Below are 18,058 nucleotides of genomic sequence, written 5' to 3'. Positions count from 1 at the left end.
GTGCGGACTCTTATCTGGGAGAACCGGGTTTGATTCCCCACTCCTCCACTTGGAGCTGCTGGAATGGCCTTGGGTCAGCCACAGCTGTCGCAAGAGTTGTCCTTGAAAGGGCAGCTGCTGTGAGAGTCCTCTCAGCCCCACCCACTTCACAGGGTGTCTGTTGTGGGGGAGCAAGATAAAGGAGATTGTGAGCCGCTCTGAGACTCTGAGATTTGAAGGGGAGGGTGGGATATAAATCCAATTTCTTCTTCTTCTTCTTCTTCCTCCTCCTCCTCCTGGAGGTTGCTAATCCTAGCTGGCAATAATGTCAAACTTAGGTTCCATGCCTAACCAAACCATTCAAGTTCCCAACAATTATCAGTGATAACCTTATTTTTTTTTAAGGGTTAGCTTTATTCAATGAACCTCCAATGCATGTTCAAGTCATTTTAATGGGCTTAATTTTCTGTTTATGACTATGGTATTTTCCAGTTTATCTCTCCAATGTCACCAAATCCATCTTTTCATTAAGATGAGCAATGTGCACATCGATTGACTTGGGCACACAATATGGAACAACAACAAAAAAAAATCCGATGCAATTTAGAACAATTTTGAAGGGCTCATTAAAAAAAAAAAACCACTTTTGTTTGCAGGCGTCTCTTGCTATCTGCCTTCATTACGATGGGCCATGTACAAACCTATGCAATGATAGGCAGAGTAATAACTGCTAGTATAATTTGAAGTGACTCAAGAGCTTGACTCCCTTGCAGTCGATCGATATTTTAAAAAGCCATGCAGAATTTCCGAAGATCCATACTTTTATACGAATGCCGATTTCCATTTCGCCGCTATAGGCTGAAGTCATTTCGATAGGAGCAAAAGATGTTGCAGAAGCTGATGCTGCATAGGTTAGATACCCAGAGAGACATGCAAAAAAGGGAAAAGAAAAGATGAAAACGGAAACAAAGAGAAGCGCGGGGGTGGAACGTGGCAGGAGATGGAAATGGCAGACAGGAATCCAGGATGTACTTAAAGAATTCTGCAGTACAACAGACAAAAACGTAGTTCATGTGCGGGAGCGTGGCCTTGTGTGGGATGGATGGCACAAGTCCATTGTTTAGCCATATGGTGATTCAGTTTAAAGATGGGGAGAAATATGGTAGGAAGGAAGGAAAGAAGGAAGGAGGAAAGGGGGAGAGAGAGAAGGAAGGAAGGAAGGAAGGAAGGAAGGAAGGAAGGAAGGAAGGAAGGAAGGAAGGAAGGGAGGGAGGGAGGGAGGGAGGGAGGGAGGGAAGGGGGAGGAAGGGAGAGAGAGAAGGAAGGGAGGAAGAGGGGAGGGAGGGACAGAAGGAAGGGAGGAAAGGAGGGAGGGAGGAAGGAAGGAAGGGAAGGAGGAAGGGAGATGGATGGATAGAAGGAAGGGACGAAGGAAGGAAGACATAAGAGCATTAAGAGCCACAATATGAGAACTCATGGACATTCAATGAAGAAGAAGAAGAGTCTCAGAGCAGCTCACAAAGCCCTTTACCTTCCTCGCCCACAACAGACACCCTGTGAGGTGGGTGGGGCTGGAGAGGGCTCTCCCAGAAGCTGCCCTTTCAAGGACAACCTCTGCCAGAGCTATGGCTGACCCAAGGCCATGCTAGCAGGTGCAAGTGGAGGAGTGGGGAATCAAACCCGGTTCTCCCAGATAAGAGTCCGCACACTTAACCACTACATCAAACTGGCTCTGGTGAACAGTGGGGTTAGAACTGATAAAAGGAAGCACTTCTTCACCCAATGGGTGATTGAGACATGGAATGCACTGCCACAGGAGGTGGTGGCGGCTACAAGCATAGACAGCTTCAAGAAGGGACTGGATAAACATATGGAGCGGAGGTCTATCAGTGGCTATTAGCCACAGCATATTGTTGGAACTCTGTCTGGGGCAGTGATGCTCTATATTCTTGGTGCTTGGGGTGGGGGGGGACAGTGGGAGGGCTTCTAGTGTCCTGGCCCCACTGGTGAACCTCCTGATGGCACTTGGGGTTTTTTGGCCACTGTGTGACACAGAGTGTTGGACTGGATGGGCCATTGGCCTGATCCAACATGGCTTCTCTTATGTTCTTTTGCATACCAAGCAGACGCTCTTCCACTCAGTCGGGGCCCCTCCCCTTTAGCTGCACCTCTCTCAACTGAAGGCCAAAGGATCTTCAGGTGTAACTGATATGGGTGTTAATGGGGAAGATACCACACAACACCAGGTCACTGCATGAACGTGAGCATTGTGGGGGTTCTATTGTTTGTTTAGGACTGAGAACGAAGGGGTTAAGCAGGAGACACTCCACAAAGGAACTATTTTTTGTTTCCTTTCCTAACATGTTGGTGGTATTAGGAGAATCCCTGGAGCCAGACTTCATTGGTTTATAACCTCAAGGCCAATTCTGCAGGAAAGGAACGCTGCAGTATCCCAAATAAATAAATAAGCACATACTTCACTGTATGGAGGAGGAAGACAGCAGGGTGAGTGATTATCCTCAGATTGGTTTGGATTATGCTCTCCGGTGTATTTCCAAGACAAAAGGCACTTCATTTATGAACCCGCTCCAGCAGCCAAAGTGACACCAACATCCTTTACTGCAAAACTGAGCACTTCATTAGAAGAAGAAGAAGAAAAAAAAGAGCACTGGAAGCAACACACAATGCCATCTTTTTGAGAGAGGGGATGTGGGACGTGGAAGAGCCTCTGCTTAATGCTGAAGGCCCCGAATTCGATTGATGTGATAGTATCGCTTTACTCTGCTCTGGTAAGACCTCACCAGGAGCATTGTGTTCAGTTTGGGGCACCACATTTTAAGAAGGATGTAGACAAGCTGGAACGGGTCCAGAGGAGGGCGACAAAGATGGTGAGGAGTCTGGAGACCAAGTCCTATCAACATATGAACATATGAAGCTGCCTTATACTGAATCAGACCCTCAGGGGTCCATCAAAGTCAGTATTGCCTACTCAGACTGGCAGCGGCTCTCCAGGGTCTCAAGCTGAGGTTTTTCACACCTATTTGCCTGGACAGTTGGAGGTGCCGGGGATTGAACCTGGGACCTTCTGCTTGCCAAGCAGATGCTCTGCCACTGAGTCACCGTCCCTCTCCTATGAAGAAAGGTTGAAGGAGTTGGGGATGTTTAGCTTGGAGAGGAGGTGGCTGAGAGGTGATATGATCACCATCTTCAAGTCCATGAAGGGCTGTCCTATAGAGGATGGTGTGGAATTGTTTTCTGTGGCCCCAGAAGGTAGGACCAGATCCAATGGGTTGAAATTAAATCAAAAGAGTTTACGGTTCAACATTAGGAAGAACTTCCTGACCATTAGAGCGATTCCTCAGTGGAACAGGCTTCCTTGGGAGACGGTGGGTTCTCCTTCCTTGGAGGTTTTTCAACAGAGGCTAGATGGCCATCTGACAGCAATGAAGATCCTGTGAATTTAGGGTAGGTATTTGAGGGTTTCCTGCATTGTGCAGGGGGTTGGACTAGATGACCCTGGAGGTCCCTTCCAGCTATGTTTCTATAATTCCTGGCATTGCCAGTTAAAAGGGCCAGGCAGTAGGTGAAGGGAAAGATATCAGCCTGAGACCCAGGAGAGCCGCTGTTGGACCGAGTAGACAACACTGACCTTGATGGACCAATCGTTTGACCCATTATAAGGCAGCTCCATCTATCTTCATCTATGACTTTTGGTATTCTGACCTGTGCCCATGCGCACAAGCTCCTCTGCGTGTATGGGGCTTCCATCTTAAACTTCTCTACTCTGGTAAGACCTCATCTGGAGTATTGTGTTCAGTTTTGAGCAACACATTTTAAGAAAGACATAGACAAGCTGGAACGGGTCCAGAGGAGGGCGACGAAGATGGTGAGGGGTCTGGAGACAAAGTTATATGAGGAAAGGTTGAAGGAGCTGGGGATGTTTAGCCTGGAGAGGAGGAGGCCGAGAGGTGATAGGATCACCATCTTCAAGTCCATGAAGGGCTGTCATAGAGAGGATGGTGTGGAATTGTTTTCTGTGGTCCCAGAAGGTAGGACCAGAAGTAACAGGTTCAAATTAAATCAGAAGAGTTTCCAGCTGAACATTAGGAAGAATTTCCTGACCGCTAGAGCAGTTCCTCAGTAGAACAGGCTTCTTTGGGAGATGGTGGGCTTTTGGAGGTTTTTAAACAAAGGTTAGATGGCCATATGACAGCAATGCTGATCCTGTGAACATAGGGGGAAGCATTTGTAAATTTCCTGCATTGTGCAGGGAGATGGACTAGATGACCCTGGAGATCCCTTCCAACTCTATTATTCTATGATTCTATGACCTCAGTGTTTGATAAAATAATTGTATTCTGATCTTTGGGGAGGGGCTATGGCTCCGTGGCAGAGCATCTGCTTGGCATGCAGAAGGTCCCAGGTTCAATCCCTGGCATCTCCAGGTAAAAGGACCACGTGGTAGGTGTTAGAGGCAACCACTATTCCACCATCCCACGGCACTGATATTTGAACTCATCCCAGTATAAATGCAGAGCACCAAATAACATCTAACAACATTGTTATATGTAGTGCTCAATAAGAACGAATCACGCCTTCTTGAATTCTTGGATTCTAGGGAATGAAACTGAAACGGAAAGGAATGTTTTGAACCATATGAATCTGTCTGAAATGTTTTAATGATTTTACTGTGATTCTATTTTTAATGCTGTGTTGTTTAAACTGTTGTAAGCCACCCTGAGCCCATCAGGGGAGGGTAGGATACAAATGTAATAAAATAAAATAAAAATAAAAGACCTCTGCCTGAGACCCTGGAGAGCATAGACAATACTGGATGGATGGATGGATGGATGGATGGATGGATGGATGGGTGGGTGGGTGGGTGGGTGGGGTGTGTGGATCAGGGGGTGGGTGGATAGATGGATGGATAGATGAGTGGGTGGGTGGGTGGATGGATAGATGAATGGATGGATGGGTGGATAGATGAATGGATGGGTGGATGGATGGATACATGAATGGATGGATGGGTGGGTGGGTGGATGGATGGGTGGACGGACAGACATACGGATGGATGGACGGACGGATGGACGGATGGGTGGATGGATGGGTGGGTAGATCGGGGGGTGGGTGGGTGTGTGGATGGGTAGGTGAATGGATGGATGAGTGAGTGGTTGGATGAATGGATGAGTGGGTGGGTGGATAGATAGATAGATAGATAGATAGATAGATAGATAGATAGATAGATAGATAGATAGATAGATAGATAGATAGATAGATAGATAGATAGATAGATAGATAGATGATAGATAGACAGACAGACAGACAGACAGACAGATATAGATAGATAGATAGATAGATAGATAGATAGATAGATAGATAGATAGATAGATAGATAGATAGATAGATAGATAGATAGATAGATAGATAAATTTATTGTCATTGTTCTCAACAAAAGAGAGCAACGAAATGAGGTGCTCTTCCACAAACATACCAACACATCAAACACACATATTCATAAACTATTTAAATGCATCTAAAACCATTTAAACCATCCGTATGGACGGATGGATGGAACAAAGACATTATCTAAATAACCTTATGCAGCTTGGGGCTGGGATATCTGAAGGGACCATGTTTTCCAGCTTGGTGTAGTCATTAAAAGAGGCAGACTCTAATCTGGAGAACCGGGTTTGATTCCCCACTCCACCTCCACATGCAACCAGCTGGATGACCTTGGGACATCATAGTTTCTCTCAGAACTTTCAGCCCCATCTACCTTGCAAATTGTCTGTTGTGGGGAGAGGAAGGGAAAGTGATGATAAGCCACTCCAAAACTCCTTCGGGTAGTGAAGAGTGGAGTATAAAACCCAACTCTCCTCCTCTTCCTCTAAATTTCTGCCCCAAAATCAAATTCAGAGGGATAAGGCCTCCTAACTGTCCCACCAATCAAAGGAACTCATCTTGTGGGCACTCAAGAGAGGGCCTTTTCTGTGGTAGCCCCATGATTACAAAGCAATCTCACCAGGGAAGTGTGCCTTGTCCCTCACTGTCGATCTTCAGTTTAGAACAGTGAGAACATAAGAGAAGCCATGTTTGATCAGGCCAATGGCCCATCCAGTCCAACACTGTGTGTCACATAAGAACATAAGAGAAGCCCTGTTGGATCAGGCCAATGGCCCATCCAGTCCAACACTGTGTGTCACATAAGAACATAAGAGAAGCCCTGTTGGATCAGGCCAGTGGCCCATCCAGTCCAACACTCTGTGTCACATAAGAACGTAAGAGAAGCCCTGTTGGATCAGGCCAGTGGCCCATCCAGTCCAACACTCTGTGTCACACAGTGGCCAAAAAACCCCAATAGTTTTATTCAGGCCATTCTAGTTGGAGATTTTAAATGGTGTCCTTTTATTTGTTCCCCTCCCACCCCAATATCGTTTTATTTATATCGTAAGCCGCCTTGACTTCAGAATGGAGGAAAACTGACTCGTCGGTGTTGCCAATAAATAAATATCGGATAGCTTACCAAACAAACTCAGATGCTTTCCCTTTGAACGACAGTTGTGTGGAAGTTGCTAAAGCTCATGGCAAAATGAGCATCTGTCAGGGTGAAGTGGTGCATCTGCTCGACGTACGCGACCTCCCCCCCCCCTCCTCACCTCCCCACATCTTTCTTTGAACAAGAGCGAAGTTAATGAAGGCAAGCATTTCCCTCAAACAGCTCTCCCCTTATCTCATATTTATTTGTCTCGTTTCCGTAGCTCCGGCGCGAATGCTGGGGATTTAAAGACTTAGCAGATTCTCGTTAATTTTACAAACCTTGTTTTGATTTACGGAACCAATACAAATATTATTGTAGTTGCTCTAACTTTTCCTATAAGCTCCTCTTAAAAAATGTATGAAAACAGGTCCGTCCGCCACCGTAGCGAGACGCAACAAACTCTGGCTACATAAAAATGATACACTGAAGTACTTTGGAAAGGAAATAGCTATGGGGGAGGGGGGAAAGAAGTCCGAGAGACTTTAAGGAAAATGTTAAAGTTTCCAATTCGCGTAAAAGTTGCAATTAAACTTTCAATCGCAAATCAGGTTGAGACGTTTGAACAAAAGGGACTCTCTGTGCTGATTTTTTTTCTTTTTTCCCTTTACAGGAAAGCATTACATCGATGTAGGTAGCTTAGCTTTATTAAACCTCGTTTTACAAGAGAGCTTTGATTGCTATTTGCCGCAAGTTGGATTCTCCCAGGAATTATGATGCTAGTAAAAACAAGAAAGCTCTCGACAGCTTGTCTTCGAAGTTTCCAGAACTTACCGTCATTTTTTTTCCCCCTAAAGACACAGCACACCACTCAGCGATATTGAACTTTATGAAGAAATAGATTCCCAAACCAGAACAATACAGGCCATTGGGTGGTTCTCCAGAGAAAGTAGGTTATTATGCCTTGGTTTTTAATTTTGAATCCCTCATTATCTTTGTTTAACAAGCGTTTGAGTTCATGGACTGTACGGGGGTGGTGGAGAATGGGGAATAGTTACATATCCCTTAGGGAGCAAGCCATAGTCATTTCGAATTTTACATCCCTGTGCCATGCAGAAAGGCTCTTCACTGACAGATTCAGAAGGAAATGATTTTCACAAACGGGACACACAGGTTTACGCAGGTTTGGGGATGTCTGTCAAGATTCCCTTTAAGTCCAAAACAGATCCATCACCTCCCAAGAAAGCCTGTTCTACTGAGGAACTGTAGCGGTCAAGAAATTCTTCCTAACGTTCAGCTGGAAACTCTTCTGATTTAATTTCAACCTGTTACTTCTGGTCCTACCTTCTGGGGCCACAGAAAACAATCCCACACCATCCTCTAGATGACAGCCCTTCAGGTACTTGAAGATTGTGATCCTATCACCTCTCAGCTGCCTCCTCTCCAGGCTAAACATCCCCAGCTCCTTCAACCTTTCTTCATAGGACTTTTTCTCCATACCCCTCACCACCTTCGTCGCCCTTCTCTGGACTCATTCCAGCTTGTCTATAGCCTTCTTAAAAGGAAGGAGAGCCCATCACCTCCTGAGGAAGCCTGTACAACTGAGGAACCACTCTGACTGTCAGGAAGTTCTTCCTAATATTGAGCCAGAAACTCTTCTGATTTAATTTCAATACATTCGTTCTGGTCCTACCTTCCAGGGCCACAGAAAACAATTCCACACCATCCTCTATAGGGCAGCCTTTCAAGTGCTTGAAGATGGTGATCCTATCACCTCTCAGCTGCCTCCTCTCCAGGCTAAACATGCCCAGCTCCTTCAACCTTTCTTCATAGGACTTGGTCTCCAGACCCCTCACCACCTTCGTTGCCCTCCTCTGGACCCATTCCAGCTTGTCTATAGCCTTCTTAAAAGGAAGGAGAGCCCACCACCTCCCGAGGAAGCCTGTTCCGCTGAGGAACTACGCTAATGGTCAGGAAGTTCTTCCTAATGTTGAGCCGGAAACTCTTTTGATTTAATTTCAACCCATTGGTTCTGGTCCTACCTTCCAGGGCCACAGAAAACAATTCCACACCATCCTCTAAATGACAGCCCTTCAATTATTTGAAGATGGTGATCATATCACCTCTCAGTTGCTTCCTTATTATGTGGTTGTGTATCCAGCTCTGTTGAAACTGTAGAACATGTGTTTTTTTGTTTGCCAGTGGTATAACTACTTAAGAAAACAGTTTATCGACCCATTGATTTCCTGTATTGATCTGCCTGTGGCAAAAAAGCTCCAGCTTTTCCTTGATGGCTTTGATCTAATCATCACAGTTTCAGTTGTAAAATTTCTTCTGGGAGTGTTTAGATTTAAGAGACAAGAGGAGGATTTTAAGAAAATGGGAAATGATGTTTTATGTTGTGCACGATGCTGATTCTAAACGTTTATTTTGTAAAATCTGTAAAATCTACATTATTGATGAATTTTCTATGCCATTGCCATTTGCTTATGACCAAAAGGTCTGTGAGCAATAAATATATAGGAATGAATTATTAATCCACTATCTTTCTGTTTTGGATTTTTTCAGGACTTTTTTTGTAGCAATAATAACTCCTTTGCATATTAGGCCACACATCCCTGTCGTAGCCAATCATCCTGGAGCTCACAGTAGGCCCTGTACAAAGAGCCCTGTAAGGAATTCTAGCAGGACCTCCTTTGTCTATTAGGCCACACACCCCTGATGTAGCCAATCCTCCTGGAGCTTACAGTAGGCCCTGTACAAAGAGCCCTGTAAGGAATTCTAGCAGGACCTCCTTTGTCTATTAGGCCACACACCCCTGATGTAGCCAATCCTCCTGGAGCTTACAGCAGGCCCTGTGAGAAGAACCCTGTAAGGAATTCTAGCAGAACCTCCTTTGCCAATTAGGCCACACACCCCTGATGTAGCCACTCCTCCGGGAGCTTACAGTAGGCCCTGTGAGAAGAGCCCTGTAAGGAATTCTAGCAGGACCTCCTTTGCATATGAGGCCACACACCCCTGATGTAGACAATCCTGGAGCTTACAGCAGGCCCTGTGAGAAGAACCCTGTAAGGAATTCTAGCAGAACCTCCTTTGCCAATTAGGCCACACACCCCTGATGTAGCCAATCCTCCTGGAGCTTACAGTAGGCCCTGTGAGAAGAGCCCTGTAAGGAATTCTAGCAGGACCTCCTTTGCATATGAGGCCACACACCCCTGATGTAGCCAGTCCTCCTGGAGCTTACAGCAGGCCCTGTGAGAAGAGCCCCGTAAGGAATTCTAGCAGGACCTCCTTTGCCTATTAGGCCACACACCCCTGATGTAGCCAATCCTCCAAGAGCTTACAGTAGGCCCTGTGCGAAGAGCCCTGTAAGCTCTTGGATGATTGGCTACATCAGGGGTGTGTGGCCTAATAGGCAAAGGAGTTCCTGCTACAAAAAAGCCCTGGATGGGAGAGCATCAATGTGACCCAGGGTGGCTGTGCAGAGGCAGGCAAACCACCTCTGAACATCTCTTGACTTGAAAACCCTAAAGGATTGACATGTGAGCTGTGACTTTACAGCACTTTCATCCAACACCAAGCACACAACCATGGACCCTATTCTGGGATCTGCAGCAAAGAAGAAGGAGGCAAGAAACTCGCTAAATTCAACCTGGCTTTAGAAGCACGTAAGCATGAATACATGAAAACATGATGCTGCCTTATGATGTATTGGACCACTGGTCCATCAGTGTCAGTATTAAGAACATAAGTGCCCTTCCAGCTCAGAACAATGGTCCATCTAGTCCAGCATCCTGTCTCACACAGTGGCCATCCAGTTCCTCTGGACAGCCAACAACAGGACACAGAGGCTGAGGCCTTCATAAGAACATCAGAAGAGCCCTGCTGGATCTGACCAATGGTCCATCCAGCCCAGCATCCTGTCCCACACAGTGGCCAACCAGTTCCTCTGGACAGCCAACAGCAGGGCTTAGAGGCTGAGGCCTTCATAAGAACATCAGAAGAGCCCTGCTGGATCTGACCAGTGGTCCATCTAGTTCCAGCATCCTGTCTCACACAGTGGCCAACCAGTTCCTCTGGACAGCTAGCAACAGGACACAGAGACCAAGGCCTTCATAAGAACATCAGAAGAGCCCTGCTGGATCTGACCAATGGTCCATCCAGCCCAGCATCCTGTCCCACACAGTGGCCAACCAGTTCCTCTGGACAGCCAACAGAAGGGCTTAGAGGCTGAGGCCTTCATAAGAACATCAGAAGAGCCCTGCTGGATCAGAGCTCCCCCTGATGTTGCTTTCTAGCTCTGGGATTCAGAGACTCAGTGACTCTGAATGTGGATGTTCCCCTCAGTTGCCAAGGCTAGTAGCCATTGATAGATTTATGCTCCACAAATCTAACAAATCTCCTTTTAAAGCTGTTTATTTTTGTGGCCATCACTACATCCTCTGGCAGCAAATTCCACATTTCAATCATTGTCTTTGTAAAGAAGTATTTCCTTTTGTCCCCCTGAACTTATTGTTCATCAGCTTCATTTGAAGTCCTCAAGTTCTAATATTTGGAGGGAAAGAAAAATATTTTCCTTGTCAACTCCCTCCACCCCATGTGCAACTTTGTTAATCTCTGCCATGCCCTCCATCATTTAGTACTTTCTTTTCTAAACTGAAAAGTTCCAGACCAGGGGTGCTAACATGTAGACTGGGGGCTGAATCAGGCCCTCAGAGAACTCCTATTAGGTCCGTGAGCAACTCACTGTCATCTGCTTCCTTCTCTCTCTCTTGCTTCCTTCTGCATCACAGCTCGCTCTGCTAGGCTTACTCCATCACACAGCAGAGCTACAGAGAAAAGCCTCTGTTTTCCCATTGGCTGACCAGCACAGAAAGCAACTTATGTACATAAACTCACAATGCCCAGCCATTTCATGTTTTCTCCTGGGTCTTAGGCTCAACGCATTGACCAAGAGATTTCTGCAATGAATGTCAATCAATCAAAAATGGGTTTGCAACTTACAGATACACACCTGAACAACTCCTGAACAGCATACACAAGATTGCTACAGCAAAGTCATTGTCTCTATATTTTAATGCAGTAATTCAGAGCAAGAATTTGTAATTCAGTTATCAGAAACCGTTAAACAAAATGTTGCAGGAGTGTTAAACTAAACATGTTTTATTTTAAGGGGTTTTTTTAAAAAAAAAATCCCTTTAATCGTGTTTCTCTGTGTCCTTTATAAAGTTTATATCTCCACTACCTGGCATATTTTATGACACATGTGGCCTGGCCTGACAAGGTCTCATTCAGAATTTTTTTGTAGCAGGAACTCCTTTGCATATTAGGCCACACCTCCCTGATGTAGCCAATCCTCCAAGAGCTTACACGGATCTTCTTACAGGGCCTACTGTAAGCTCTTGGAGGCTTTACTACATCAGAGGTGTGTGCCTAATATGTAGAATCATAGAGTTGGAAGGGACCCTCAGGGACATCTAGTCCAACCCCTTGCACAATGCAGGCAAATCACAAATACCTTCCCCTAAATTCACAGGATCTGCATTGCTGTCAGATGGCCATCTAGCTTCTGTATGAAAACCTCCAAGGAAGGAGAGCCCACCACCTCCCGAGGAAGCCTGTTCCACTGAGGGACCGCTCTAACGGTCAGGAAGTTCTTCCTAATGTTGAGCCGGAAACTCTTTTGATTTAATTTCAACCCATTGGTTCTGGTCCTACCTTCTGGGGCCACAGAAAACAATCCCACACTATCCTGTAGATCAGGGGTTCCCAACCCCCGGGCCATGGACCAGTACCGGTTCATGGCCTGTTAGCAACAGGGCCATGAGTTAAGAACATAAGAGAAGCCATGTTGGATCAGGCCAATGGCCCATCCAGTCCAACACTCTTGAGATAAGAACATAAGAACACAAGAGAAGCCATGTTGGATCAGGCCAATGGCCCATCCAGTCCAACACTCTGTGTCACATAAGAACATAAGAGAAGCCATGTTGGATCAGGCCAATGGCCCATCCAGTCCAACACTCTGTGTCACATAAGAACATAAGAGAAGCCATGTTGGATCAGGCCAATGGCCCATCCAGTCCAACACTCTGTGTCACATAAGAACATAAGAGCAGCCATGTTGGATCAGGCCAATGGCCCATCCAGTCCAACACTCTGTATCACACAGTGGCAAAAAATTTTTATATACACACACACACTGTGGCTAATAGCCACTGATGGACCTCTGCTCCATATTTTTATCTAGCCCCATCTTGGAGCTGGCTATGCTTGTGGCCGCCACCACCTCCTGTGGCAGTGAATTCCACATGTTAATCACCCTTTGGGTGAAGAAGGACTTCCTTTTATCCGTTTTAACCTGTCTGCTCAGCAATTTCATCGAATGCCCACAAGTTCTTGTATTGTGAGAAAGGGAAAAAAGTACTTCTTTCTCTACTTTCTCCATCCCATGCAATATCTTGTAAACCTCTATCATGTCACCCCGCAGTCGACGTTTCTCCAAGCTAAAGAGTCCCAAGCGTTTCAACCTTTCTTCATAGGGAAAGTGTACCAGCCCTTTAATCATTCTAGTTGCCCTTTTCTGGACTTTCTCCAATGCTATAATATCCTTTTTGAGTTGTATTATTATTTCATTATATATTACAATGGAGGAGGAGGAAGAGGAAGAAGATGACGACATTGGATTTATATTCCACCCTCCACTCCCAGTCTCAGAGCCGCTCACAATCTCCTTTATCTTTCTCTCCCACAACAGACACTCTGTGAGGTGGGTGGGGCTGAGAGAGCTCTCCCCAGAAGCTGCCCTTTCAAGGACAGTTCTGCAAGAGCCATGGCTAACCCAAGGCCATCCCAGCAGCTGCAAGTGGAGGAGTGGGGAATCAAACCCGGTTCTCCCAGGTAAGTGTCCACACACTTAAACACTACACCAAACTAATAGAAATAAAGTATATAATTGTATCGTCCAAAATCCAATGCTCCCCACCCCCGGTCCGTGGAAAAATTGTCTTTCACAAAACCGGTCCCTAGTGCCAAAAAGGTTGGGGACCGCTGCTCTAGATGACAGCCCTTCAAGTACTTGAAGATGGTGATCTTATAACCTCTCAGCCTTCTCCTCTCCAAGCTAAACATGCCCATCTCCTTCAACCTTTCTTCATAGGACTTGGTCTCCAAACCCCTCACCATCTTCATCGCCCTCTTCTGAACCCCTTCCAGCTTGTCTATATCCTCCTTAAAAGGAAGGAGAGCCCACCACCTCCCGAGGAAGCCTGTTCTGCTGAGGAACCGCTCTAACGGTCAGGAGGTTCTTCCTAATGTTGAGTCAGAAGCTCTTCTGATTTAATTTCAACCTGCTGATTCTGGTCCTGCTTAAAAGGATTCTATATCCTCCTTAAAGGAAGGAGAGCCCACCACCTCTCAAAGAAGCCTGTTCCACTGAGGAACCGCTCTAACGGTCAGGATGTTCTTCCTAATGTTGAGTCAGAAGCTCTTCTGATTTAATTTCAACCTGCTGATTCTGGTCCTGCCTTCTGGGCCACAGAAAACAATTCCACACCATCCTCTATATGACAGCCCTTCAAGTACTTGAAGATGGTGACCCTATCACCTCTCAGCCTCCTCCTCTCCAGGCTAAAAATGCCAAGCTCCTTCAGTCTTTCCTCATAGGACTTGGTCTCCAGACTCCTCACCATCTTCATCACCCTCCTCTGGACCCCTTCCAGCTTGACTATATCCTTCTTAAAATGTGGTGCCCAAAAGTGAACACAATACTCCAGGTGAGGTCTTACCAGAGCAGAGTAAAGCGATACCATCACATTGCATGATCTGGAAACTATACTTCTGTTGATACAGCCCAAAATTGCATTCGCCTTTTTAGCCACCGCATCACACGGTTGACTCATGTTCATCCACTAAGACCCCTAGATCCTTTCCGCACATACTACTGCTAAGACAAGTCTCCCCCATCCTATAATCATATCACCTTTCAGCCCCTCTTCTCCAGGCTAAACATGCCCAGCTCCTTCAACCTTTTTTCATAGGACTTGGTCTCCAGACCCCTCACCATCTTCGTCACCGTCATCTGGACCCCTTCCAGCTTGTCTTAAAATGTGGTGCCCAAAACTGAACACAATACTCCAGGTGAGGTCTTACCAGAGCAGAGTAAAGCGATACCATCACTTCACTTTCATGTAAAGGGGTTCCTGCTACAAAAAAAGCCCTGGACACTCACTGTCTAATTTATGTCAGCTCCATCCCTCATAACAAATGACTTTGACACCCCTGTTCCAGGCTGTTCAGCCTTTCCTCAGAGGGAAAGTGCTCCAACCCTCTAATCGTCTTGGTTCTCTTCCCAGACTGGCACCGGCTTTCCAAGGTTTCAGGCAGAGAGGTCTTTCACATCACCTTGTCCTTTCAACTGGAGATTCCTGCGATTAAACCTGGTACCTTCTGCGTGCCAAACAGATGCTCTACCCCTGAGCCCCTCCCCGGCTAGTCAGACACATTAAATTGGAAACCACCAAAGACGTGGTCTGAAGCCCCAGCCCTCGCCTTTCGTTCGCAATCCATCTTTATGATGCTGCCGCCACCTAAAGCAAACCGCTGGTATTGCAAGCAGAGAAGGCCATTGCTTAATGCAGCCAGTCCAAGGAGGGAGACATCACTCTGCTTGTGTGCTTCCTTTTTTTTTTTTCTCCAGTCCTATCCAGATGGTCCAGCACATATTGCACCATCTATAATAAGCCCCCAAATTGGCACAAAGAAAAATGTTTCCATCTATCTCACATTTCAGCAAGAAAATACAAAGCTTGACAGAATTAAAATTATCATCTTCAAAATCACTGGTTTTAATTCCAAACAGTAAAGTCAGGCTGTGTAAAACACACACACACACACAATAGATACAGTCAAAACTTCGGCAACTCTTCAAGGGGTCATAGGAAGAGACAAGAAAATACTCTTGGACAGGGCTTTTCTTTTCTTTTCTTTTTGTAGCAGGAGCTCCTTTGAATATTAGGCCATGCACCCCTGATGTAGCCAATCCTCCTGGAGCTTCCTGTAGGCCCTGTGAGAAGAGCCCTGTAAGGAATTCTAGCAGGACCTCCTTTGCCTATTACGCCACACACCCCTGATGCAGCCAATCCTCCTGGAGCTGACAGTAGGCCCTGTACGAAGAGCCCTGTAAGGAATTCTAGCAGGACCTCCTTTGCCTATTAGGCCACACACCCCTGATGTAGCCAACCCTCCTGGAGCTTCCAGTAGGCCCTGTGAGAAGAGCCCTGTAAGGAATTCTAGCAGGACCTCCTTTGCCTATTAGGCCACACACCCCTCATGTAGCCAGTCCTCCTGGAGCTTACAGCAGGCCCTGTGAGAAGAGCCCTGTGAGGAATTCTAGCAGGACCTCCTTTGCATATGAGGCCACACCCTCCTGATGTAGCCAGTCCTCCTGGAGCTTACAATAGGCCTTGTACTAAGAACCCTGTAAGCTCTTGGAGGATTGGCTACATCAGAGGGTGGAACCTAATATGCAAAAGAGTTCCTGCTACAAAAAAAGTCCTACTCTAGGCTGATCTTCAAGATGGTGGAAGGACAGAATAGCCAGATGTACCCTTGCCTGGAATGGAGAGATGTGACCATAGCCTTAATGCCCTAGTAATCTTGTGGAAGATAAGAATGTAAGAGCATAAGAGAAGCCATGTTGGATCAGGCCAATGGCACATCCAGTCCAACACTCTGTGTCACACAGTGGCCAAAAAAACCCCAAGCGCCATCAGAAGGTCCACCAGTGGGGCTAGAAGCCCTCAAACTGTGCCCACCCCAAAACATCAAGAATACAGAGCATCACTGCCCCAGACAGAAAGTTTCAACAATAAGCTGTGGCTAATAGCCACTAATGGACCTCTGTTCCAGATGTTTATCCAATCCCCTCTTAAAGCTAAACACATGAGCACCACCTCCTGTGGTAGTGAATTCCATGTGTTAATCACTCTTTGGGTGACGAAGGACTTCCTGTTATCCGTTCTAACTCAACTGCTCAACAATTTTATTGAATGCCCACAAGTTCTTGTATTGTGAGAAAGGGAGAAAAGTACTTCTTTCTCTACCTTTTCTATCTGGAAGTTACATTTCAAACTGCAACAGCACAACCATTTTCTGTGACTAGGTGGTGGAGACATTTGTAGCTAGTCTGGTATAGTGGTTAAGCATGCAGACTCTTTTCTGAGAGAACCAGTTTTGACCCCCAACTCCTCCACTTGCATCTGCTGGAATGGCCTTGGGTCAGCCATAGCTCTCGCAAAAGTTGTCCTTGAAGGGGCAGCTTCTGGGAGAAATCTCTCAGCTCCACCTACTTCACATGGTGTTTGTTGTGCTGGAAGAAGATAAAGGAGATTGTAAGCCGCTCTGAGATTTTGATTCAGAAAGATGGGCAGGGTATAAATCTGTGGTCTTCTTCTTCTTCGTAGATGGTGGGGACATTGGTATCTAGTGCACGAGAACACAGATTAAGCTGCCTTATACTGAATCAGACCATCAGTTCATCCAAGTCAACATTGTCTACTCAGACTGGCTCTCCAGGGTCTCAGGCTGAGGTCTTTCCCATCACCTCCTGCTTGGTGCTTTTAACTGGAGATGCCGGGGATTGAACCTGGGACCTTCTGCATGCCAAGCAGATGCTCTCTACCCCTGAACAACATCCACTCTCCAAGTTGTCAATGAGCTACTGGGAACACATCAAGAGTGATCGTTATGTATAGACATGAATACAGGAAGCTACCTTGTACTCAATCAGACCTTTGGCCCATTAAGGTCAGTATTGTCCAAGATATGCAGGGTCTCAAGCTGAGGTCTTTCACAGCATCTCTTTCCTGGTCCATTCAACAGGAGATGCCAGGGATTGAACCTGGGACCATCTGCATGCCTAGCAGATGTTCTAGTGATGAACTATTGGGGTCTTTCACATCACCTACTGCCTGGTCCTTTTGACTGGAGATGCCAAGGATTGAACCTGGGACCTTCTGCATACCAAGGAGATGCTCCGCCAATGAGGTCTTTCCCATCACTTCCTGCCTGGACCTTGCAACTGGAGATGCTGGGGATTGAACCCGGGACCTTCTGCATGCGGAGCAGAAGCTGTTCCACTGTGCCATGGCTTCTTTCCGAGGTATCACTGAGCTGCTGGGAATAAACCAGAGGCTGGTTCTTACATTACAAATGATATTTTTAAAGCCCCTTAACTTACCTTTCTCCTTAGACGGTTCTCTCAGAAACTTTGTTCCTTGGGGAACAATCATTGGCATGTATGTCCTAGAGAAGCCCGAACTGTTTGAGAGAGTTTTTCTCTTTTCTTAAGCTATTTTAGAGAGAACCAAAGAGCAGAGATGCCAGCCTCCAGGTGGGAACTGGAGATCACCATGTGGGAGCTGGAGATCATTACAGTCTATCTCCAGACAACCAAGATCACTTCCCCTGGAGAAAATGGATGCTTTGGAGGGTGGATGTGGGGGGCGTTGAACCCCAATGAGATCCCTGTCCTCCCCAGGCCCCACCCCGCCCCACGCCACCCCCAACCTGCATCTTAGGGTTGCCAAGGCCCAGGTGGAAAAT

Source organism: Heteronotia binoei, chromosome 4 (assembly GCF_032191835.1).
Source record: "Heteronotia binoei isolate CCM8104 ecotype False Entrance Well chromosome 4, APGP_CSIRO_Hbin_v1, whole genome shotgun sequence".
NCBI classification, from domain to species: Eukaryota; Metazoa; Chordata; class Lepidosauria; order Squamata; family Gekkonidae; genus Heteronotia; species Heteronotia binoei.
This window is presented reverse-complemented; position numbering follows the sequence as displayed.